This window comes from Sitophilus oryzae, unplaced genomic scaffold (assembly GCF_002938485.1).
Source record: "Sitophilus oryzae breed Bouriz unplaced genomic scaffold, Soryzae_2.0 scaffold_815_pilon_pilon, whole genome shotgun sequence".
In the NCBI taxonomy this organism is placed as follows: Eukaryota; Metazoa; Arthropoda; class Insecta; order Coleoptera; family Curculionidae; genus Sitophilus; species Sitophilus oryzae.
In genome coordinates, this window is record NW_022147434.1 from 77,517 (window position 1) to 104,066 (window position 26,550).

General features: G+C 34.2%; 1 pseudogene; it reads right to left on the reverse strand.

Annotated features, from left to right (window-relative positions):
* Nucleotides 1-7,109: 7,109 nt before the first annotated feature.
* On the reverse strand, nt 7,110-21,659 carry LOC115889568 (annotated as a pseudogene).
* Nucleotides 21,660-26,550: the final 4,891 nt, after the last annotated feature.

The following is a 26,550-nucleotide window of genomic DNA, read 5'->3' on the forward strand; positions in this document are numbered from 1 at the left end:
ATTTATCAATACAATAGGTATATAAATCAAGAGATGTTATGTATACCGGGTGCGTTTCAAAAGTGGCTCACTTGTATAACTTTTTATTTTTTTTAGCTAAAAGAACGAGTTTTGGTATGTTAGTACCTATATGACATAAATTAGGATTGATTGACGTATTCAATTGTTTTCGGTCACTTCCGGTTTCACCGGAAATGACTACAACTTTTGATTTTTAAATAACACCCTCGGCATTTTTTTTACTTTATTCGATAGAAAATGTCACTCTGAATAAAATGACATATCATATGTCAACTTTTGACATTTTCGCATATGGTTTATTTGAAATTAACTTGCAGTTCGTAACGAAAATTTGACTCGAAATACCAAGTGTGTGGTATCAAATTATGCGTAGAAAAATGCTTTTTCCAAATATGCTAATGAGCCACCCTCGTTCCATTTGAAAAATTTGAGATATTATTAAAAATACGATTTGAGCATTTTCTAACTGGCCAGAACAAGACACTAAACATATTTGACGATCAAATCTATTTTTCAAGGCTCCTTGATGAAGAATTAGTGTTTTTAACATAGCCATGACCCTCTAGATTGAATTTTAAAATACAATTTTTTATTAAACGAGAATGTCAGAAGTTGACATATGATATGTCATTCTATTCATTTAAAATTTTAGGGGTAGGTGCCCTGGGAGTCAAAGGGTTGGAAGTAACACTACAACAAATGCCTCAAAAATTGGCCCCCTTGATATGTAAATTAACGTATTTCTCTCGCGCCAAATTTTCATACTATCATCGGTAGAGGTAATATTAAATACTGTTCGTTTTCAAATTGCCACCCTGTATAATCAACTCTGTTGATCTTCTGTTAAAATGACACTATATGAAGTCAAACTTCTAATTACCAATTACTACCTGAAAATAATTATAACTTAAGGTGGCTGCTTAAGGTGCCCGGTGGCGTAGAGGTACAGGCTCTCGTCTACCAATCTCAATGTAGTGGATTCGAATCCCACACCCGGCATTGCATCAGCCGATTATTTTTATTAAAAATAAAAATAGTTTGGGTACCTCGGTCGACTCAGCCTTAAATGAGTACTTGGGATTCACAATCCTGAGGTAATAATAGGCGGTTGAAGCGTAGTTGACAGGTGTCGGGATATTTTTCAGTTACATATTACATTCATTTTTTTAGTTAGATATTTTTAGTTTCCACATTACCTTCCTTGTATACCGAACGGCTCTAGTATGGCAAGCTGTACCGAACGGCTCTAGTATGGCAAGCTGTACCGAACGGCTCTAGTATGGCAAGCTGTTGCTACTCCCAAGAAACGATGTATACGGGAGCTATTATTATTATTATTAAGGTGACTGCGACGTCCCGTAATCCTGCTGTTAAAACATAACAATTGGTTTTTATATATAAAAACCAGCCGCCCGGCCTTAAATGAGGTAAAGCCAAAAATCTTGAAACTTTCTGTGTGTGATTATTACTGTTTGTTTTTAATTTTTACTTCCTTTACTTTACACGTCCCTGGTGAATATGTCGACACTTTTTTAGCTTTAAAATATGTCGCATTTATAGTAACTTGGAAGAAAATTATAATAAATCGAAAAAATATTATGGCTTTAACACCCTGTAGTTACAAAACAAAGCAGAACCGGACCTAGGTTGATATGAAAAATAAATATTATTTTTATGTGAGGAATCCACCCCACGAGAGATGGCACGTGTTTTTTAAAACACCCTGTATATTAAATTATATTATAGTAAACTATTCAATACAGTGAAATTAATAAAATAAATATAATCTAAAATATAATATATGCCGATCTACCAAACTACCGAACTCCGATTTACCGAACTAACGAACTACAAACTACCGTAGTACCGAACTATCGAATTACGAGCTACCGAACAACTAAGTACCGAACTAACGAACTACGAACTACCTAGTTTATCCCGCGACTTCGTCCGCATAAAATTCGAATTTTATTAATATAAAGTGTCATATTTATTATGGCAATATTTTGCACCTAGTGGCAATATTTGAAAGTACCAATTACATACCTATGTCTAGTTGTAATTAATAGTCTATGAACACAGGTACTAGTATGTTATTTTACAACATTATCGTTATATTTTGGACAATTCGCAAAATAATCTCTAAATCTCTCTAAATTACTTTTAGAGTTACTTTTACATTAATAATGCACACACATTATGCAACATTATGCAATAATTCAATATTAAATCGACGTTGCCTGGAGTAAATTAAATTTCCGTTTTCAATTCTCCTTTTTATATTTCGACAATCTGCATTAAATAATTTCAACCTCAAACCTCAAATTTATTTACAGCATTCCAGATTCCATAACAACTACGGACTTTTCAATTTTATATTTGTCGTAAGAAACGCAGTCCAGTATAACCACACTGCTCGAATGAATTCGTAAGATTTTCGCAAGAATTCGCATCCTACAACCGCTGCCTATGACATAAACAGAGTAGAGATGGGTAGGTAAGTATGCATACATAACTGCCATTACTCACTGATGAGTATTTGATACGCAACAGAAGATACGCAAAGCGTCTTCTTTCGTGGCCTTTTCTATAACTGAAAAGCCCGATACGTAGTGTTATCTCTCTTCCGCACTCGGTACTCCGGACATTCAAAAATCCCATTGCTTTGTTGCCTCTTTACTTTTTGGTTATGTATTTTACTGTTAACTGAGTTTACAATTCTTCCCACACATTCTGCATGTTTATCCCCTTTAAGTTTTCGTGGAAACTATCCTTGTACCTTTTGAGTTGGTCCACCCGGTTTCTTCTTACCGTCTACAATCACCGTAAAGCAGATATTTTGGTAGGCGGTTTTCTTGTATTCTGCATACGTGACCAGCCCATTTTAAGCTGCATTTTGTAATTATGACTTCAACACTCTCGCAGCTAGCTTTTCAAGGATCGATACGTTTGAGACATGGTGGAACCATTTGATTCTTAAGAGTTATCTAAGGTGTCTCTGTTGCAACTTGTTTAATGCGTTCATATGTCGGCGGTACGGTACCCAGGTTTCGCTTCCATATGACATGATGGGAATTATTGCTCGGTACACTGCAAGTTTCGTTTTTTGTGCTCAAGTCATGATTATAGAAAATCCTATCTTTTAATTTCCAGAATGCTCTTGAGGCGTTGCTAATCCTGTGCTGAATTTCACAGTCAATAATTGCCTTTTTCGAAATCAAACTGCCGAGGTAATTGAATTCCGCTACGTACCTATTCCAATAGTTCTTCTAGAATTTTATAGCATTGTTGTGATCTTCCGAGGGAGTGCACATGATTTTAGTTTTATCGATGTTCAGCTTTAAGCCCAAAGCCTCATATGCCCAGGTATATGTGTTCAACATTTCCTGTAATTGCTGTAACGTTTTTGCAACTAGAGCGCAGTCATCATCACATTGAAGTTCTGTGATGAATTTTGTACGTGTTTTTGTCCTGAGGCTTGCTACTTGCTGGTAGGTCCGTATGGATACGAATCCACGGTTAGTTGTAGATCTTACTGATGAATATCGACCCCTATACGCGGAACTGCACTGCTGAGAACCAACTGGCCATGTCGTCGGCAGATAACTTAAACATAACTATGCAGCGAAATAAATCAATATCGGAGAGTATTGGAATATAGAGTGAGTAACTACTGCTGACTTGTATTTACTGATTTTTAAGTTTACTTTCGCGGAACCGTAACCGTACTGGAATTTATTTTGTATTGTTTGAAATTTGTGTCTATAGTGTTTTTACTTTATTGGTAAATTTCAAGAAATTATGGAATATATTATGTTGTACAGGATTCGTCAAAGAAATCAGCATGAGGAGTAGTCCTAGATAGGTTCAAATTTAGTTTTATTTTTTTTTGTAAAAAAATGCCATTTATTTCTTAAAATAGCATCTGTTAAATAGCGTTAATTTTGCTTCTAGCATGAATCAATCCCTATGCGGCAATTTCGATGGAAGGCTGTAATTCCGTCTCGACTATCTTTTATTAGTATGGAAATTTCGTAACGCTTTAACTACAACATATATGGAACATATATGTTTGGTATGTTAGTATATGTCAACTTTTGACATTTTCTCATATGGTTACAAACAAAAAATAAACTATTTATTTATTATACTAATAATTAATAAGTATTGTAAACCCAAACCCAATTAAAGAAAACTAAAAAAATAAAAATAATGAGATGCGTGAACATACCGCCCACCAAAAGTAGTTCCTCGTCCACGGTCCACACGGCCTCCTGCACGTTTTCCACGCGCATGAAACATTTGTGCAGCGACAGGTTGTGGCGAACTGCGTTCTTCCAAGTAGCTGCGTTTATATAGTATATAATATATTATGTTGTACAGGATTCGTCAAAGAAATCAGCAGACGAGGAGTAGTCCTAGGTTCAAATTTAGTTTTGTTTTTTTTGAAAAAAATGCCATTTATTTCTTAAAATAGCATCTGTTAAATATCGTTCATTTTGCTTCTAGCATGAATTAACCCCTATGCGGCAATTTCGATGGAAGGCTGTAATTCCGTCTCGACTATCTTTTATTAGTATGGAAATTTCGTAACGCTTTAACTACAACATATATGGAACATACCGGGTGTTGCATCGTCGTTGGGAACATAGGAAATCTCATGCAAAATTTGAACTGTCCAGATATTGGCTCCCCTATGGATTTTATAGCGAAGTCGTAAATAGACTTTTTAAAGGTCTACATTTGGTAAACACACATGCCAAATTTGAACAATTTTGGACAAGCCGATTTTGGGTAATTTGAGAAAAACTTAATCGATTTTTATATTAAAACCGAACAGGTAACAATCAAATACCAGTCAAAAGCTGACATACCTTAGGTTGACAAACTATGATTTTGTCATTGTCAAAAGTAATTTTAATAAAATTTTAATATTTAGGGAAAATTAACCGAAACATGTCAGATACACTGTCTAATCTATTTCCCGCGTATTTTATCATGTTGACTTTTTCTTTATGTGTATAACAATAAATTATTACTAGTACTTAATATTAAAATTTTATTAAAATTAAGTTACGTTTGAAAATAACACTGACAACTTAAGGAATGTCGGTTCAGTTTTAATTTAAAAATCGATTAATTTTTTTCAAATTACCTAAAATCGGCTTGTCCAAAATTGTTCAAATTTGGCATGTGTGTTTACCAAATGTAGACCTTTAAAAAGTCTATTTACGACTTCGCTATAAAATCCATAGGGGAGCTAATATCTGGACAGTTCAAATTTTGCATGGGATTTCCTATGTTCCCAACGACGATGCAACACCCTGTATATGTTTGGTATGTTAGTATATGTCAACTTTTGACATTTTCTCAAATGGTTACAAACAAAAAATAAACTATTTATTTATTATACTAATAATTAATAAGTACTGTAAACCCAAACCCAATTAAAAAAAACTAAAAAAATAAAAATAATGAGATGCGTGAACATACACTGAAAAAAATATTGTTCATAATATTAATGAACATTGATAATTAACTGTTGTTTCATTGGGACAATGATTTTTTTCATTAATATAATGATTTGTTAATCATAGATCGATGTCCGATTTATTAATACTATGAATCTAATTCCATCAATATAATGAAAATCTGGTTATTAATGTATGATTTTCATTAATTTAATGAACGTATTCATTGTCCCAATGAACGTGTTCTTTATTTTAGTGCTGAAACTTTAATAAACACATATTCATTATATTAATGTACTAAATCATGGATTAATGAGTTGTACATTGTGACAATGAACAATGTTATTAATACAACGAACACACTACACTATATTAATGTACGCGGTTATTAATATCATGAATAAAATATTAGGGCTTAAATGTCCGTCATGTTGATCGGTTACTTTGGCACTTTAATATTAATAACGTCTGTGTGGTTGAGTTATTCAGTGAGGCTTTAGTTTCATTAGAGCGGTAAGTGTTCTCTTCAATATTTTAAATATTTTAAATAAAAGTCCTATCGTATTGCAGTTAATTTGTTGTGTTGTCAAATCAAATTCCGCTGTGTGAGATCTCTGGTGTGGGTATTCATTAAAACAGCGGTTTCCAAATATATTTCAGAAGATAAAAACCAAAAAGAAGAAAAACATAGTAACAAGTCGAGGCATGAAACTGATTATGGTAAATTCGAATGTTCTTTTAATATTTGGCATTTTAATTATTTTGATATACGTCCTTTAGAACCGGAAGAAGATGTTGAGACCTGATGATGGACTCACTTGATGCGACTTGGAAAGCCTGTTGCAAATTCGTCTAGACGTTATCAAGTCTAAGGATACAGCTAATATAATGAAGAAATGGTCTTTTTATAGAAATCCCTCAGGATATCGACTGGTAAATTAATTTTCTTATTTTAATTTACCCTAAAATTAATTATAACATTGCTATTCTCTTCGTCGATTCGATTTTTTTAATTTTTAATTTGTATATGCTATATCGAGTTTAATAAATTATTATTAGTTTATTGCACTTGTTCTTTATTAATAATTCCTAATGGAAAAATTTACTGTGCTCGTAAGTAAGTCGGCACTATTAGTAATTTTGTTACCTTTGTAGCTAAGGGCTTTTTCAAATGGAAATCTATTTATAGTAGAATTATTTCAGGTAGTTGGTTGGGAAATGACTATCAATGACATTTCATATCAATGACAGCGATCTTCATCATCGATTATACGGTGTAACAAGAGTTACTAATAGTGTCGACTTTTAAGTCTATAACTAAATAGGTTATGTAATTATTTCATTATATTAATGATAACGGTTCATTAATACAATGACATAAATTTCATTGTATTAATGATATGGTTCATTAATATAAGGATTTAGGTACATTATATTAAAGAAATCTGTTCATTGCACCAATGAATGTGTTCTTCAAATTAATGAACACTGCTCATTGATTTAATGAACTTAGAGTTCATAGAGTTAATGAATTACTTTTCATTGTGCCAATGAAATCGTTCATCGGCTCAAAATTAATGATTTAATTTATTATAGTAATGAACTTTTTCATTATATTTATGTCGACTTTTGGTTCAGTGTACCGCCTACTAAAAGTAGTTCCACCTCGTCCACGGTCCACACGGCCTCCTTCACGTTTTCCACGCGCATGAAACATTTGTGCAGCGACAGGTTATGGCGAACTGCGTTCTTCCAAGTAGCTGCGTTTCTCCTAAAATAACAAAATGTATTTTGGAACCAATTGTATATTTCGTTTAACGTAAGTTTTTTCGTTTATCTAGAGATTCGATTATAGACTGTCGAATTAATGAGGCGTAAGTAAAGGGTGGTCTAACATCAGCATTTTTGTAAAATTCTCGATTCCTTTGATTTGCTTGATTTCTCCAGCTAACGATAGGGCAGATTTATCGCTAAGACGCCTCCTAATCGGGCCAGCTACGTTAGAGGCTGGAAAATGGAGCACCGAGGATCGCACAGCTGATACCATAGGTCCCAAATTTACAGGTGGAGAAGGTATAGGAGTACTAACCTGAATCTTACCAGGCGTTCCACCAACTGCATCCTTGTGAGGATCAGGCGATCCCATCTGTTTGGATAGATGCAAGTGGTGCATCATAGCTTGCAACCTGTCGCGTTCCTTTTGCAGTTGGAGTTCCAGTTGAGACACGACTTGCATTTGAACATGAGCTTGAGCAGTTGATCTATCGTCTAGGATGTGTTCCGTATTTAAATGCTTGGCAAATGCTTGAAGGTCCTCGCAAATTGTTTCACATCCAGGTCATTTGCAGACACCATGGCCGTAAAGATGGTGGTGCACCCTATCAGGAGTCGTTGTCCTGACTGGTTTATCTTCGATCAGTGAGTCTTCCCTGCCTGATCGGCTTTGCATACTTAGCAATCCTGGGGAATTATCATTAATCTCCGAAAGGGGCTTATTATTTAAGGTGTGCTGTTGATCATTTAGCTCCTTCCAAGGACTCATGGCATCTCCTGTGTTCAACACCAAAAGCTGGAAATTTATCTTCCTGACTGCCACTGCTCTTCAATAAAGCTCTTCATGTTGACATTTCGAATATTTATATATATTTTCTTAAATTTGACTACCAAGATCAAGCTTATATTTTTATCGCATTTAAGAAGACAATACTTTCAGTAATTCAATGAGTTTCAGTAATTCAAATAGTTATTATAATAATATTTAAATAAGAAAATTAAATATGTAGCTTCCTTCAGAAGTTTCTTGGTTCTTATTCTTCATCATCCTTCAAAGGTTTTCACATGCGTAGAGTTCGAAAAATGTTTCTTATACGTCGAGAAATACCTTGTCCTTGGACTATCATCAAAGGCCGCATTCCCATACCTTGATGGACCACATATTGCCTCTGAATCAGTTGTAGCTGCTGTATGAGTTGCTGTTGCTGCAAGGCAAATTGCTGAAGAGATCCCGAAGCCTTCTTCTTGTCCGAACTTTGAAGGATATGTGTCTGTTGTATGAGATTCAGTTGCAGCTGCTGATGTTGTTGTTGCTGCTGTTGCAAAATGGAGTGTTGCTTCATCAAAATTTGTAACTGATTAGGATTCAGGACGTGCTGTTGCAACAGCTGTTGCATATGGTGCAGGTTCGAAGCAGGAGACGGCGTCATTTGCGGACCAGCAGCTTGAGACTAATTGTAAGGGGAGATCATTGACTAGTTTGGATTCAGTTTGCGAAATTGGAGGAATGGTAGCACTGAGAGAGCATTTTGCGGATCTGAATTGGGTATAGGGGAGTCGTCTTGGACGCGATGTTCCGAATTCGGCGGACTGATACTTCCATTTCCTTTTAAATCCCGGTCGTTGCGGTCTTGGTCCCAACTACTGCTTTCGTGATCTAGTTGTTGATGTTGCTGCTGATCCTTCAGCACTTTTTCTAACGACGCCGCCTCCTGTTTGACGTCGTCGTGGTGTAAACTATCGTTCGGTGTCGTGGCTGCAGAGGGTCTGTGTGACATGGAAAGGATAGTGACCCTTCGACCAACCTACTGCACTTTCGTAGGGTACTTCGTACTTGATACAGATCCGACAGAACTGGAACCTGGAAACTAAATCAAGGGATCAAGCGAATCGCTCTCCGCTTGCTAAGTTGCCATTCATCACTGTGCACGCAACTTACTGCTTGGCGCTTGGCGTTAACCAGTACTTACAACAAGCGACGGGTGAAAAGCCGTATTTTTAAATACGAGTGATAGTTCGCTGGGGCGATCACTCGGTTATTGCAATCGCCTGAAACTCGAGTACTCGATTATTGAAATTAATCGGTTTTCCCATCACTATATTTAATTAGTGCTTTGTTTGTTTAGTTTGGTAGTTATTTCATTCTAAACTATTCTATTTTCAAAAACGATTTACCAATAAAAATACTAACTTAATAAAAACAGCCTACATCCTTCAATCCTGGTCAACTAATAACTAACGTTGCTAATATGACCAAGGAAATAATTCCCAATATTCTACTTCCTTGACTACAGTAAATTAACTTTCAAGAAGAACTCAAAAATATCTTACTCTCTGTATTAATTAAATCATGACTATATTGAAGACATGAGACGTTTATGTCACTTCATTTCATTTCGCACTGTTATTTCCTGTTTTTGGTTCATTAATTAAATTAAACTTAATTCAATAAAACATCCGTTATCTAAATTATTTCTCTCTTATTTTTATATGGGCTTATTTGTTCTTATAGGCTTGGTGCATTTTCCGCCGGTGCTGCCACGATCGGAGAATATCGAAAACAACCGGCATATACAAATACACGAGTTTAAATAGTGAGTACACGAAAATTTTATTATATAGTATATAATTTGCGAAAATTCTAAAAATAAAAATAAAAAAGTCAGTATTTTGATATCTTTAGGATGTTTAACTTGTATTATAATTTATTATTCAAGCTAATAAAACTTTTTAGATGAGTTCAACTACGGTAACTAGAAGAAACTAAACTAAAACTAGTTTTAGTTAACCCTAATCGACATTTGATTTCGGAAAATCGACTATACGTATGTAAATCTAATACTTTACGCAAAATTGTAAAATTTCCAGGGATTTTGTGCCTAAACGGTTGACTTTAGCGAAAATTTTCATACAACCTTTTTTATAGGAAATTTTTTCTCTTTAATTTTGCTCTCTTCAAATTTTTGCGAAAAAAGCATAGTTTTCGAGATATTTACAAAATACCGATTTTAGACGCCATCTTGGCAAGTCTGGAAATGTGCATTTTATGGATTTTAGTTAGGGATCCCAAAACCTATAAACTTGCAAAGTTTCAAAACTTCTGAACTTTTTTCCAAGCAGGCCCCTTTTTTGATCCCCAATGACTGAACTATCTTTCTTGTTAGGTCTGATGATGCTCGTATGAGCGAAACACGTGTCACTGTTTAACTTAATATAAACGTTGAGACCGAGACTTTCAGTCTTTTTATACTTCTTTTTAACAATTATTGTTAAATGTTTCTAACAAGAAAACTGACTGAATATAAGTTTTCAGTAGTTTTATTTGAATGTCTCATTTTTTGTCTAAATATGGCGTGTTTCATTTTTACCCCACTTGAATTTACGCTAATAAATCAAATCCACCGACCGACCAATCAATCTCCCCGATCGAAAAACAAAAGGAACCCGAACACTACATCCTCTCTTTCTTTTTTAAAAGATAAGTCGCGAGTGGCAAGGTGTTTCGCCTCGCGTTTTTGACACCGACGCGACGACGGCGACGTCCTTTCAAGGTGGTCTCAATCGTAGCAGGCCAAATGGTGTTGATTCTCAAAATAAAGACGCCATCCACGACGGGACATCCGCGTCTACTTTTTTTCTTCTCGTGTGCGCCTGGCTGTGTGCCGGGTGTGAGTTGTTCCGATTCGCAGGAGGCTGTATGTCAAGAGGTGCGTGATACACGAAAAAAAAATACTTGGTACCTACATTGGTTTAATGTTATGAATTTTAATTTGAGCATAATATGCTAGATTGGTATATACTCATGTATATATGTTTTTAAATGTAGAATATGGGAATGCTTGATCAGAATTGCTTAAAATGGTCAAATATACCGTGTGGTGTATCGGAACGCCTTGAAAATCCCATGTAAATTTTGAAAAGGTGAAATATTATCTCCCCAGATGATTTAATGCAGAAATTGTTTAGGTTTTTTTGAAGAGGCATTAAAAGTTGTACTGTCGTGTAGAATTTCGTTTAATTCGGTATAGGCATCTAATTACAAAAATCTACCTTCAAATTATTAAGAATTTATAATACGGTCCAGAGAAGCTACAATTAAAATACCAGCAAAAATATGATTTTGTCATTGTCAAATTCGATGTCACATTTTTTTTGTTTACAAGAATTTATGTGGTTTCAAAAGGGTGGTTAATTTTTTTCTGAATTGGAATCATCATTTACAAAAGAATTAGTTGATCTCAGAATAGTATTCGCGGTGTATGCCTTGTTTGCTGTTCATTACTCGATCACACGCAGGCCTCGCTCATACCACATACATCCATAATAATTTAACAAAAAAAGAACTAATTGTAACTAAAGAACAGCGCCGGTTTATACATAAAGCGGGACAAACGGCCGCTTAGGGGCCCGTATTTTAGTCATAAAGAAAATATAAATATGAAAATGAAGCAGAAGTCAATAAATAAATGGCCTCTTAAAAAAGGTAAAGAAAATATTTTAACTAAAATTTCTTTATTATGTGCAGGGTGGGTCAAATTGGACGCTTTTAAAGGGATTTTTTCTATAGGACCTTCACCCTTTCCTATAGGAGATAGACGAAAACTAATATCGGTGTCTGGCGCTCAATTTTTATCAAAAACATAATGGCGAAAACCGCTCATCGATATCTGTTACCGTTTCGGAGTTACGGGGTGTTATTAAAAAATGTGCATTTTTAAAAAATCGCTATAACTTTTTTGCTATGTAAAGTTTTGTATTTTTATGAAAACATTTCCAAAGCACCTTTTTACGTAGAATTTAATGGTTTAAGTATAATTTTTTTAAAATGAATAATTTAAGAATTATCAACAAAAAATTTGATTTTTTATATGGGACACCCTGTATATTTTTAATTAGTTGAAAAGAATTTAAAATTACATTTCCAAAAATGTAGCATACTTCATATTTTGCTCGATTCCTCTTTAAGATATAGAGTTTTTAAAAATTCGCCCACTTGAATAAGTATATAGGCTTTGAACGACGCCGGCTGTAATGTAAAATAATTCTAGCTGTGAGCAGCAATTAAAACGAAAATAATAAAATAATATTTACAATGAGTGATGCAGAATTTTATAACAAATTAAACTATATTTAACAACATCAACATATTTAAACTATATCTAAAAAGAGTAAAAATTAATAGCAAACCAAGACATGAGATTTTGCTAAGGTGTTTGACATGTCTTATGGCGAGACGGGACCGTTTCTCGCGGAATTTATGAACTCAGTGAGGGTGACAGATACCCTCGCCTAACAGCTAAGTACTTCTAATTCTCGTTTAGATTATACGGGCAATTTTAAAATAAGAACCTTTATTCTTCTGCAAATATAAAAATCAACTAATGATAACAGGTACTAAACCCGGCGGCCTCGACGGCCAACGGCTGAGATCTTGGTTAGCTATTCAATTATCTCGAAATTGGCTGCAAAAATTTGCTGATAACTTCAGCGTTCTGAGGCGGTGTCTCGTTTTGCTGGAAAAATGTGTTTTCGAGTTGCATTAGGGGCAGATCATCAATAAGGGGTTCAAGCGTCCAAGCCTACTAGTTAAAAGTGGCGAACTTATACAAATTCTGTATTTTGAAGGGGTCTATAACAAAAGATCAAGTGTGCTATATTTTTGGAAAGGTAATTTTAAGTTCTTTTCACTTAATTAAAAATATACAGGGTGTCCCCAATAACAAATCAATTTTTCTGTTGATAACTCTTAAATTATTAACATTAAAAAAATTATACTTAAACCATTAAATTCTACCTAAAAAAGTGCTTTGGAAATGTTTTCACAAAAATACAAAATTTTCCATAGCAAAAAAGTTATAGCGATTTTTTAAAAATGCACATTTTTGAAAAACACCCCGTAATTCATAAACGGTAACAGATATTGTCGCGACCTAGCTGGGGGTTGTTTGCTAGGGTCGCTATACCATATTTAAGTCTTGACAATATCGATGTGCGATTTTCACCATCATGTTATTGATAAAAGTTGAGCTGCAGACACCGATATCAGTTTTCGTCTATCTCCTATAGAAAAGGGTGTTTCCCTTTAAAAGCGTCGAATTTGATCCACCCTGTACATCATTCGTTCTATTTTTGAAATGTTTTCACAAAAATACAAAATTTTCCATAGCAAAAAAGTTATAGCGATTTTTTAAAAATGCACATTTTTGAAAAACACCCCGTAATTCATAAACGGTAACAGATATCGATGTGCGATTTTCACCATCATGTTATTGATAAAAATTGAGCTACAGACACCGATATTCGTTTTCGTCTATCTCCTATAGAAAAGGGTGTTTCCCTTTAAAAGCGTCGAATTTGACCCACCCTGTACTATATAATGTTCATGATCAACGATCAACCGACAACGGTAAGGTAGATAGAATAATTTATTGTTCTGCTCGGCGGTTATCAAAAATTATGATAAATGTTTTATTTTTGGGTTAAATGTTGTTTAATATTACTAAAATGTTTTTTATAAAATGTTTAATAAAATACATTATGTACGTTGAAACTCTTTTTTACGTAGATAATTTAGTAAATTGTACAACACACACAACACACTACATACCTAACCATAATCATTAATCATTATATATAACCAACGTAGGATAGGGGGGCCCGAAAAAAAATCCGCTTGGGGCCCGATGGCCCTTAAAACCGGCCCTGCTAAAGAAACAATATTAAACTATGCTAATTAATAAAATGTTTACATAATCCCCATTCACAACCAAACAGTACCCCAAATGATTGTGAAATTTACGTCTCACAACTCACAATACATCTTTAGCATTCAACAGAGATGTCTTTTCAATCCACCTAAATTTCAGTATTTAATATGCCCATAAAGACGGTTTTTGAGTGTGCTCCACAGAAAGAAGTCGTTCGGCATAAGATCCTGTTGTATTTTCTTATACTGTATCCCCAATAAATAGGAGTCAATATTTTTATTTTCTCCAACATGAAGAATATTCAAGTCATTGTTGTTTTCTTCTTCTTCAATTATTTTTGTCTTTGCTTAATACCTGAGTACTTTTAGTTTCAAACCTCTGGTTTATTCCTGGTACTTCCTAAAACTTGTGTTAGTTATCTACTTTTAGATACACTCTATATCAATAATTTTTTGTCATATGCAAAATGTACAAAGCTTTTTGTACCATTTAGGGCCATACGTATGACTAAAAATGCATATTTTTCAAAAAAAATTTCCTTAAAACAAAAAAAAAATTAAAAAACCGATCAAATTGTTTTTTCTAATTTCAATACAGATTCATCGTACATGGTAAAAATTTCGATTTTTAAAAAATTGTAAATTTGCGGTAAAAAAGATACTTGATCAAATTTTCACACTCCCACCCCAAAACACCCTGTATACGAGAATTCGCTAAATATATTTTCGAAAACCGCATCAGCATCTTAATCACAATAGATTCATCTAAAACCTGGTCGAAACCGCATTCCAAAATTTTTTTTAGTTCAAAAGATATTCAACTTTAAATTTACCCTAAAATTTTGCTTGTCCCAATAATTATGTCCGGCAATTTATTTGACGAAATTGTCCACAAGTACTAGTTAAACGCTTTTCTTCACTTACGCACATAGGCCAGAAAGAAATCTAACAACTAGCCTGTTTGTTTCAGTTATTTTTAATGGCCAAGCCGTAAGGGGAATTCCCCGGGTTCCAGCGTCGACACATCGGCCCGGAACGAAGCGGTTTGATCCCAATCGAGATCGATTCGGTTAAATGTGTTGATCCCGCGGATCCCGCACGGCAATTCCCGTAACTTTGATCCCACGGATTCTCAGAGGGATCCAACATTTGCGGGATTGCATTCCCTATTTCCAGTCCACTAATAGGAAATAGACACAGAGATATAGGTGTACATAATGAACACGAACTTACGTTTAAATGTTTCAATAATATTTACCATCCCATTCTTTAAGAGTACTTTTTATTCCATATCGCTCATAATTTTTTTAGATGGATCACAAGCTTAATGTACCCCGAGCTATCTTCTGTGACTCTATATCTGCACTCACTCTCACTAATACCAACAAATAAAGATTTTTGCACGGGTTTTGCATGCAGTAAACGTCTTTTTCAAATTCCAATACGCAAATAAATCGTTTAAGTTTGATCGCTATGTTAAATGCATCGCTGAAAAATCTTACCTTCTTTGTGTTCTACTAAAAGCATGACAATTGCTGTACTCAATTCGCGAACTTCGAGTTCCGGGCTTTACGCCCTGGGGTGCAACTTTGTTCATGTTTCAAAGCGATAGCAAAGTAATTTGTAGCTTGATGTTCAGTAGCAACATCGATTTGTAGCGATATTCTGATTTCTCGCTTTGTGGCGAGGCGACAGTCTAGACACGTGTGCAAGAGTGTGATAGTGATAACATATTTTGCAGCATTTGAGCGACCCTAGTTTTGCAATGAACATAGTATCGATCTGGTTTCGACATCGCTTCTAAACGATCGGTTGCTAACTTGAACAAAGTCGCACCCCTGGGGCTACTCGAGAACGGTTCTGAAAGGAGCGGTACGCGATAGCCTGGTGCCTCCATATGGCGCGGAACAGTTCTGGAACTTTATGACTCAATTAAATGGAGTGAGAGTATCGCGTTCTTGAACAGTTCAGAGGTGCTCAACTGCGTGAAAGGAGGACAGCAAATGATGCAGATATTACGCAGCGAAAACTTTGGCAACGAGACTGAAGACAATATGAAATTTTCATGCAAGATATAAACGGAATTCTCATATTAAGAATCACATTTCATTGGAATTAACATACAACCGTTTTAAACCAAAACTAATTATATTTTCAAATTGAGTAAATCATTATTTAATATTAAGATACCATAATTTTATTTCAAAATTAAATTAACATTAAAATCAAAATTGCCTGCTCTAATCGGGAATAATTCAATTTTTAAATGGAAATTTATTATTTTATGAAACAAGAATTGTTAACTTAAAATAAAGATATTTCTTGAGAAAATGGAACTTTGTTTAAATTTACGAACATTTTTAATTGTATCATTTTTGCTTAAGATGAGAATATGCACTCTTAATTCAATCAAATAAGTTTAAGGATATTCGTATACTCAATGTAAGACACTGTGTTTTTTTCTGAGTATTTGATGAATATGCATTGGGTTATATTTGTAAGGATAATAATACTAATCTTAAAAAAAGAAACTGTTACTGAAACTGTATACTTATGCACACACTGTTTTTTTTTAAATTGTTCATATAAAAGTTTTGAAATTTAAATATTTACAAACTGTTTTATAATTTTTTTACCTAAAATGCAAATTGAAAATCCAAGAAAGCTGCTTCGATATTGATAAATATTGTTTTTCTCACTGAAGAAAGTCTGTCTCTTCGGTAAAAAGCTAGCTCTAAATATACTCTATTGAAATATCTTGATTTCATAAAGCAGGAAAGAATTCTTTCAAATAGCCGGGACCGAGTTCAAATAACAGGTTTTTATTTATCCCTTTTTGATTGAAACATAAATGCATGGCAAACAAAACAAATTATAGCTTCTTTCACTTCCTGTACACAAACCGTGCATATTTTTATCATCCGAATTGAATATCTATTGAAAACACCCTATTACCTATGATTTTTACAACCTTTCATTAAAAATATTTTTAGTTAAATACCAAAAAAAAAAAACAATTTTTTAGTATAACCAAAAAGTGTAACTAAGAAATAGTTTCTCAATATACAGTGTAAGTCTTAAATAAGTGCAAATATTTTCAGGGCTGGTAGATCTCGATAAAAGAAATATATTCATTCTCTCTTGTTTTTCAAATTAGTCCAAAATAACCGAGTTGTTTAAGTTTGAAAAAAAAAATTTGAGAGCCACCAGATTTTTTTTGTAATGTGTTCTTCTAATTTTAATCTACTATCGATGTTGTCACATTTTTAAGATATATTTTTTAACTGAAAATTCTAAATCTGTCTAATATTCTCTAATAGAATAAGCTTACCTCTGATATTTTTTTAAATAGAATATTATGCTATTATTAAGTTATTATTTAGTATATTCTTAACATGTAATTCTGTTAATCTGCCTTATCTGTCCACCACAATACAGAAAACCAATATTTTTCCATTTTCTTAAGCACTTACGAAACGTACGCTGTTACCAACAAAATCTATCTTTGGAAAATCACTTTCTTTAAGATGTTGCACCTTTATATATATATATATATATATATATATATATATATATATATATATATATATATATATATATATATATATATATATATATATATATATATATATATATATATATATATATATATATATATATATATATATATATATATATATATAGATATTTGGGATTAATCTTATACAAATACAGTTACTGTACTATACAGATTATAGAACTAAATGTTGCCTTCCAAGTCTCAATCGCCAGCCATCTCTGTACACGAGATCTTCGATATTCCGATCTCTCATCGCCTGTCGTATACCATCTTTTCCGGACCGACACGGGCGTCCCCTTTTGTTTCTTCCAGTGGGTGACCATTTGAATACACGTTTTGGCCATCTTGTGTCCTCCATCCTCATTAGATGACCAAACCATCTCAAACCTCTTTTCTCTATTCGTTGAACTACTGTCGTATCTCTGTCCCACCGATTCCATTTTTAAATTTTTTTTTAAACTATATCTCCTACATGTTTGAATGTGTCTACCTAATTAGAATATCAAATTTGGCGTCGGAATTTAATACCAAGTATTCTGTTTTTTTCTAAACTGACTGCTAGACCCCATTCCTGATACTCAGTATATAGTCTCCTGAGTATAAACTCCATGTCAAAGGAATCTTGAGCAAATACTGCTTGATCGTCTGCAAAATTAAGTGTCAGAAGATGTTCCTCATTAATTGGAATACCCATTCCTTGACATGATCTCTTCCACCCAGTGGCGTAGCAAGGCGGGGGTGGTGGGGACGGTGGGTGCGGATCGCCCCGGTCGGCGCCCCTCCAAGTACCTGCGGGGCGACAAAAATATTTATTAAGGCGGCGGACGGATGTTGCAGGGGCGGCAAACCTCTCTCCTAGAGGCCCCTAACCCACGCTACGCCACTGCTTCCACCTCCAAAGAGCTATCTCCAGGTAAATATTAAACAAAAGAGGGGATACGCAACAACCTTGTCTCAGACCTTTCGTTGTACATATGGGTTCCCAGAGTATCTTTCCTTGTTTTATATAACTGATGTTATCGGTGTCCAGTTCTTTGATAACTTCTACAAGATGTTGGCTAACCCCAATAGTTTCTAACGCCATCCATAGCTTATTTCTCGGGACATTATCATATGCTTTCTTTATATCCACAAATGTTATATGAATTTCTTCATTTTTAATATTATATTTTATATATAAATTTATTCTAAAAGACAATCCGGGGACATACTGATTATAGATAAGAAAAATGAAATTTATGAAGTAGATATTTTTTTATTTTTAATTTCTGCAACTCATCCCTATTAATTTGAAAATAAATATTATTACATACAATTTCAACCAGCAACATTTATCTATATACCTTATGCTATCCTACATTGACTAATAATGAAATTTTCAACAAAGGAAATTATTTTTACTGTCCTTGACCAAAAGGTTATGTTTCTTTCTGTACCATATAAGTGACACTTTCACGACATTGACAGATATCAGTTAGTAGTAGATACAGATAATGGTAATGCGAGGTGATTTATTGTATATTGTTCTTTAACGGCCCGATTATCAATTTACTTTGTATTTATTAAATAGTAGTACCTGTATCATAAATTTTGTTAAGTTAAGATACCCCCAGTCCTCTGGTTATTTACTAACGCCTATATCCTGGCCGGCCGTAGCTCCAGTGTTAGTGTGTCGATCTGCGGAGCGGAAAGTACTGGGTTCGATCCCCAGCCAGTACGGTCGCTTTATTTATTTAAATAAAAATATTTATTTATCTAAATAGAGCAACCAACGAGCCGCCATCCACCTCAAGGACGGCAATGGCAAACCACCTTGAGTATATTTGCCTTGTACAGCCTCTCAAATAGTGCTGTTCGGATTCAGCGATAAACTGTAGGTCCCGTGTACTTGTGAAACACTAATGACACACATCACAAGTACATGCGATAGGTAGCCGACGCTCTCTATAGAGTATGGCACTGTAAGAAGAAGAAGCTCATTATTTTCTTATAAAAACAATTGGAATGTCAGAAGGAGATAGATAGGAAAAATGTTTTTCGTGTAATTTGTATGAATCGGGAAAAAGTGTTTTGTATTTCACGGATTATGTATCTATGAATTAGGAGTGCAAAAGTATAGTGGTTTGGTGTATTGTGATGAAGTAGTGTTTTATTTTTTGCTGTAACACCAAATGCTCCAACCTCAACTGTAATATAAATTAGGTACAAAAGGTAAGACACTTAAAATCGAGTAAAAACAATTTATTATACTCAAAAAACACGCTTTATGTATTAATTATTACAAGTAGAGATGTAGTAATGTATGCTAGTACCGAAAGGTGTAATTATATAAGATTTAGTTCTCGTTATTTCTTATTAAACTTAAAACGGTTAAAGGGGTGTGTTTTTATACTGAAATATATAAATTAATCATAATGGCGTAACTAGTATCTCTGCACTTTACAATACAGGGTATTTTGTTCACACCTTTGCTGAATTTTTCACCCTTTTTCAGCAATTTTTTAGTGGTTAGTGGCAATTTCTCGTATGAATATTAGAAATATAGGTCATGTAGAAAGTGGCAATATTGCATTACTTTTAGTGCCGTAACTATAGTAATACCTACCAGAGATTAAAAAATTATACCATGGGAAAATTTGCCGTGAACAGGCAGTTCTAAAAAGTTTTCTAAGAATATACAGGAAAATTTAAAAGAAAATGCACAATTTTCAACTTTTTTTTGCAAAAAAAACCCTTATAGACGTGTTTCTGGGATCGAACTATACCACCCCTGAAAATATTTGCACTTATTTAAGACTTACTTTGTATGATTATTTACAAGGTATTACTTTTAAACCTTTTTATATTATTCGCAACGTTTGAAATCGTTTAATAAATTATTCGTGACAGTAAAATAGCAAACTCTATTCGGAGCAAAAATGACTTTTTGTCCCTCGCCTGTAATAAAACAACATAAATTATTGCCGTTCTGGCCGTTTCTATATTATCTGAATTAGTCCAAAATATTAACTTATATTTCAGAGCTAGAAAAGATGGGAGGTGAAATGTGGGACCCTGTCTAGGGGAAAACCGCTATGAAGTGGACATATTATTAAAAGGAGTTATATTAATTATTAATCAATAATGAAATGAATTAAAAACTACATAGGTTGAAAGCTTCATCAATATGCTTTTAAAATATATTACTAAATTTATTTTGGAAATATTGCAATTGGGAGTAATATCTAAGTTTGAAGAAAGTTGCTTTTGTCCATTTCAAAACATCGATGTATTGGATTGGACAGTAGTGGTTATGAAAAGGACATTTATGTTAAAAGACATTAATTGCTTCAAAAATAACTTTAATTTAAACAAACTATATCTTAAGAGCAGTATTACAATAAAAATTTCGAATACCCTGAATACCACATGTTTTATGTGCCCAAGAAGAACATAAGAAACACTTTAACCAGTCTGTCTTGCTACATTGATACGCTTCCTTGCAACAGACACAATTATCTTGATTTATTACGTTATTGTTTTCGTTAGGTTGAGTGTTGGGTTCTCTGTTTTTTCTTGGTATAAATTGGCATAGAGGAACTTTCTTACTTGACTGTTCACTATCATTAAGTTTCTTCCGGTGGAAGTAATTCACATCCAAAAATCCTTCTTCCGTCATTCAACCACTTGGATTGGAAATTCCTTTTGCGCCAGTAGGCCCTTGTTTTAGCATAATTTACTTAAAGTGCACTCTAGGAAATATAAAAACGGGAGGAATTGTTCCTCCAAAGGCATTAATAAATCCAAGCATCGTAATTAAATTACCTCTTTCGGCTGAGGTCACTTGCCCAACCTGTTTTGAACCTCTAGTTGCTAAAACTTTTGGAGGATTTGTAACCGTGAGACAGCCGGTTTCGTTCAAATTCCAAATCATATGGGGCTTAAATTTATGTTTTTCCAAAACTCGCTCCAAATTGCTATAAAAATTACTGACATTCGTTGGATTGAATGAAGTCGCTCTAGAGAGAGAAGTGTTTCTGGTTTTCTTAAACTTAATGTTGAATTTCTTTTCATAAAACCAAGTAGCCAGTCTTTTGATGCCATCTCCTTTTCTTTCCAAGTTTCGGTAAAATTCCCTGAGCCTTTGCATACTGGTAGGCAAGTTCCTTGACTTGCATGGTTGTGAGGCCGTAACACATCTTTGATGATGTTTTCAGATAATCAACCAATAATTTTTCCTGTTCGAGGGAGAAAATACGTTTATTACCTATGTTAGGTCGATGCCGATAATCTCCCTCCTGAGTTCTAGCTCTTTTACAAATTGAAGCTAAGTAAGATTTGGAAAAGTTATGGGCTACCGACCGGATAGATTGATTTTTATCAAAAACTTCTCTTACGGCGGTTTCGATTACATCACTGGCTGGTCGTAACCTTTTCTTTCGTGTAGAAATATTGATCTGAAAAATAAACAACTAATTTTAATGAAACGTTTAAAAATTACGTACTATTCCTTAACAAACTTGTCACAAAACCTTGAAAAGGACATATAGTATTGAAACGGACACGTCCATTTCAATACGGCGTCTTGTGTCCATTTCAAGACAACACCCACTTAACCTCTAAATGACAATATAAAGTGTAAATAGAGAAATATTTTATACGATCTAAACCTCCATTTGTGTATTAAAATAACTTAGTTTTAAACTTATTAATCTGAATTTGACAAAATTTCAATAGCTTACCTGTGACATAGTTCGATATTTTCACAAAGAAAATTAGTTTTTTAACACCAATATTAAAATTCTTGCCGCCGAGACACGATCAGCCAGTTCAGCCCGCAATTTTGGTGGTAATGGAAGCGGCGCGCGGGGTTGCCAAATGTAACCGTAAAAGTTTCGGCTATTCAATCAAATAGGACTTAAGACAAATGTCCGTTTCAACACCCGTCCGTTTCATAGCGGTTTTCCCCTACCTATATTTTCACTGCAATTGGCACCAACGGCCACCGGCCGCGGCGGGCGGGCGGCACTTTTTCAACCTTTTTGATCGAGAGGTGTGGTCCATAAAGGAACGCTTTAAGCATCTTTACGAAAGAGGAAGGCGCGCCATTCGCAACAGATGATTGAAAACATACGCGCGTTTGTTGACGTTTCTTATTCGGCCCGTATTGACATTTGAATTAAGAGGAAAACACTTTTTTGTTCGCTGTTCTTGGTTAGGTTTAACTGAGTGGCTGCGATTGTCCATACATTTTGAAAATGTCACTTATTATACCTGCTACGTATCCAATATTTGTCTGCCTTAGTTTTAGTAAGTATACCGCGTATTTCTGAAAAGTGGCTCACCTCTTAACTTTTTTATTTTTTCTTTTTTAGATCTGGTATGTTAGTGCATGACATAAATTAGGATTAATTATTGACGGATTCAATAATTATTGTTTTTGCGGTTATTTCCCCTATCCGCCACCTGGGGTCGCGTCCGATGGGAGTTTGGAGTTCTCCACACGGATTTTCTCAAAAACGGACTACGGAATATCACAAAAACTGCGACTTTGACTGATCTTGATGTTATTACAAATTTTGTTGCAAATATTATTCCTAATCTTAAATTGAAAACCCCGTTTCGCTAGCTACTGTAATTTTGGAGTAACGATTTTTTAAAATGTTTAACCCCCTCCCATACCCCCTTCCCAACCCAATCCCCAACCCCACCATAAACTAATGGCCAGATTCCCGGGTCCCACAGTATTTTTGTGCCAAATTTGGTTAAAATCGGTTTAGCGGTTTTTGAGTTATCGTGTTACGGACAGACAGACACCATGAAAATATTTTGTATTTAGGTCATTTATGACCCAAATAACTCATTTTGAGTGAAATTAAAAAAACTTTTTTTTGTCGATCTTAATAGCCTACCCTAAAAATAGCATTTTAAATTTTAATTTAGAGTGCCATGGTCACATAAATGTAATGACAATTTTACTCTAAATACCAAGTTTGTAGTGCCAAATTATTCCAAAAAATGCTTTTTCCAAATATGCTAATGAGCCACCCTTGTTCCATTTGAAAAAATTGAGTTATGATTTGGGCCTTTTTTAATCGGCCAGGACCAGACACTAAAACATTAGACGATCAAATCGATCTTTCTAAGGCTCCTCGATTAAAAAATAGTGTTTTTAACACAGCCATGGCGCTCTAGATTGAAATTTAAAATTATTTTTTATGCGAGAACATATGAAATGTCATTCTAGTCAGAGTTTCATTTTCTATCAAGTAAAGTAAAAAAATACCGAGAGTGCCATTTAAAAATCAAAATTTAGTCATTTCCGGTGAAACAGGAAGCAACCGAAAACAAACGAATACCCAAGTAGCATTTGGACGTTATCTAACGTCGGGTATACGTCGCGTTCAATAAACCCGACGTCGGGTACCAACGTCGGTTCGACCGCCTGACGACCCTTATTTGCACCTAAATGGGGAATACAGATTCGGGTCGCCTCGACGTCGGTATCTGACCTAATAGGGAATGTAATTCTACTAATTACCAACGTCATATTACGTTGGATTTTAGTCACTTAAAATTCGTCGCTAAGCACTTACGTTACGTTTGGTTTCATATTCGCTACCAAGAATACATAAAAACCTAACCAAACTACCTAATTACAAATGGATTCATAATCACTCCCCGAATAGAACTATAAGTGCCTATCTAATTTCATGTTATAATAATTCTGAATCATTAATCCAGACATCAGTTTTGTCAACGGAAGTCACTTTTTTTATATATCTGATTAAAATACTCCGGAAAACAACGAGCGCCTTCAAAAGTACGTAGATTTATGAAATAAAAATATCTATAAAAAAGTAACTCGCAAAATATTTTTTTTTATTTTCTAGCTGGTTTAATCATAAAACTGTACTGTGGTTCCCCCAAACTCAACCTTATCAATATTATTCTACTAGAAATCGGAATGTGAATATAAATTTTAAAACAAAAACGATTTTACAATGGCTGACAATCGCATACCTGTTAAGAATGGCGGATTTCTGTGTCCGACTTAATATGAACTACCAATATACCAATTCCGACCGGGTCTCCAACATTAGTCGTCTCACACGACCGAAGTCATCAAACCGGACGACCGGCAATCGTATTATGACGTATATAATTCCAACGTACGCCACGTAACCTCACTTTGCGTATCAGTGATTTGGTTTGGTTTGGTTTGGTTTGATTTTGTTTGATTTGTTTTGGTTTGGATTTGTGCAACTATATTTTAGTTTTTGTTTTCTCTCTTAAAACAATGGGCAGCCACTTTTTTAAGATAGTATATACAAAATTTAAAAGAATTGGAACCAGTACCTCACATGTGGGAGGAGGAAGGGGTCTGCTGGTTTCCTAAGCTAAAAAATGAAATTAAGATGCACCAGTGTAATGCAGCATCTCTTCCGGATAAAAAGCATTCGTGGGCGGAGGGAAGACATCACTACTACTATTATTATTTTGCAAAAGCCTCGACCTCTTTCTGTAAAATGTAGATGAATGTCTAAATGCCTTTTTAGTGTTTTTTAGGCATAATAAAAAAATTAAGTTTGTTTACAAAAAACTTTTTATTAGGTTATGTTCATGATGTTTATTAGGCCGCAAATGCTACTTAATGGGTTGTATTTACGGACGTAAATAGAAGATACGTAAATTAGGTTAACAATATGAACATAAAATACAACAAAATATAATTGGACGTTACTTTAGGGATTATCAGTGAGACGTATCCTATTCGGACAACGGGTAGACGTCGGGCTAGTTCAAGTATAAGTACGTCGTGCAAGCCAACGTTGGAACGACGTTGGGAAATTAATAAAAATGGTACGTTGTTATTTTGTACGTCGACAGATCGTTGGATTTACCGACTCGGATCCAACGACGTCACTTTTAATAGGAAAGCGACGTCACCAGTCGTATCACCAGCACCCGACCTAAATTTCCACAAAGTCTGACGTCGCTTCAGGTCAGATTTAGTTCGAAGTCAGATAGATGCTACTTGGGTAAGTCAATCAATCCTGATAATACTTTATGATAACCATTTTTTGTATATGTCATGTAGTAACGTACCAAATCTCGTTTATTTATCTGAAAAAATAAAAAAAAATTATAGGGGTGGGCCACTTTTGAGAGACACCCAGTATACTGCAATTTTTGTTTATCTTTGTTGGAAGACTTGACAGACGACATCCAAATAATTACAGTAAAGACAATTTGCCTGTGAATGAAAATGACACGACCATTACGTCCTATCTCGCATATTTCCTATCTCGCAGAGTTGGTAGTGTAGTTTATAAAAAAACTATTAGCCAGAAACCTGTCGTTGGAAGTGAAGAAATTGAATTTGCCGTAATTGGCTCTTTTATAGAAAATCCATATATCTACAAGTTATCGTAAAATAAAACAAAGAACTACTTCTTCGTTTTTCTTGATAGAATAATAAATGCATATTAGTAAATATTATTTATTAAACTATTGTAGGTAAATTAAATAAAAGTAAACTGGTATAAATTTAAATAAAGTCTATAAACAAATTTCGATTTTGAAAATAGTTACTGTCACTAGAAAATTGCCATGGCGATACCAGCCATCTTGATTGCCATTTTATTTAAAAATCGCTTTTTATTCAAAATCTGAGATAGATAGGTATAGGAAGCCCTAATATAGTTTGAAAGAGCATTTGAATCTGCTTCGATTTATTTAAAAAATACAGGGTGTTGCATTTGAAATAACAAAGTTTTTATGTAAAATATATCCTTAAAATAGATCACCAATTTTTGGTACCCCTGTATATAAATTTAAGGAAACAATAACATTTTTTAGAAAAAAATAAAAAGTATATTTCTTTACCTTTAAACTCAGCACAAGAATTAATTCTGAAAAGTAGTGTCCAGGGTTTTAATATCAATTCTTCTGTAGCATGCATATTTAAATATCTTTAAATATCTCATAAACCAAAGATTTTAAACATATTTAACCCTTATAATAAATGCCTTTTTTTG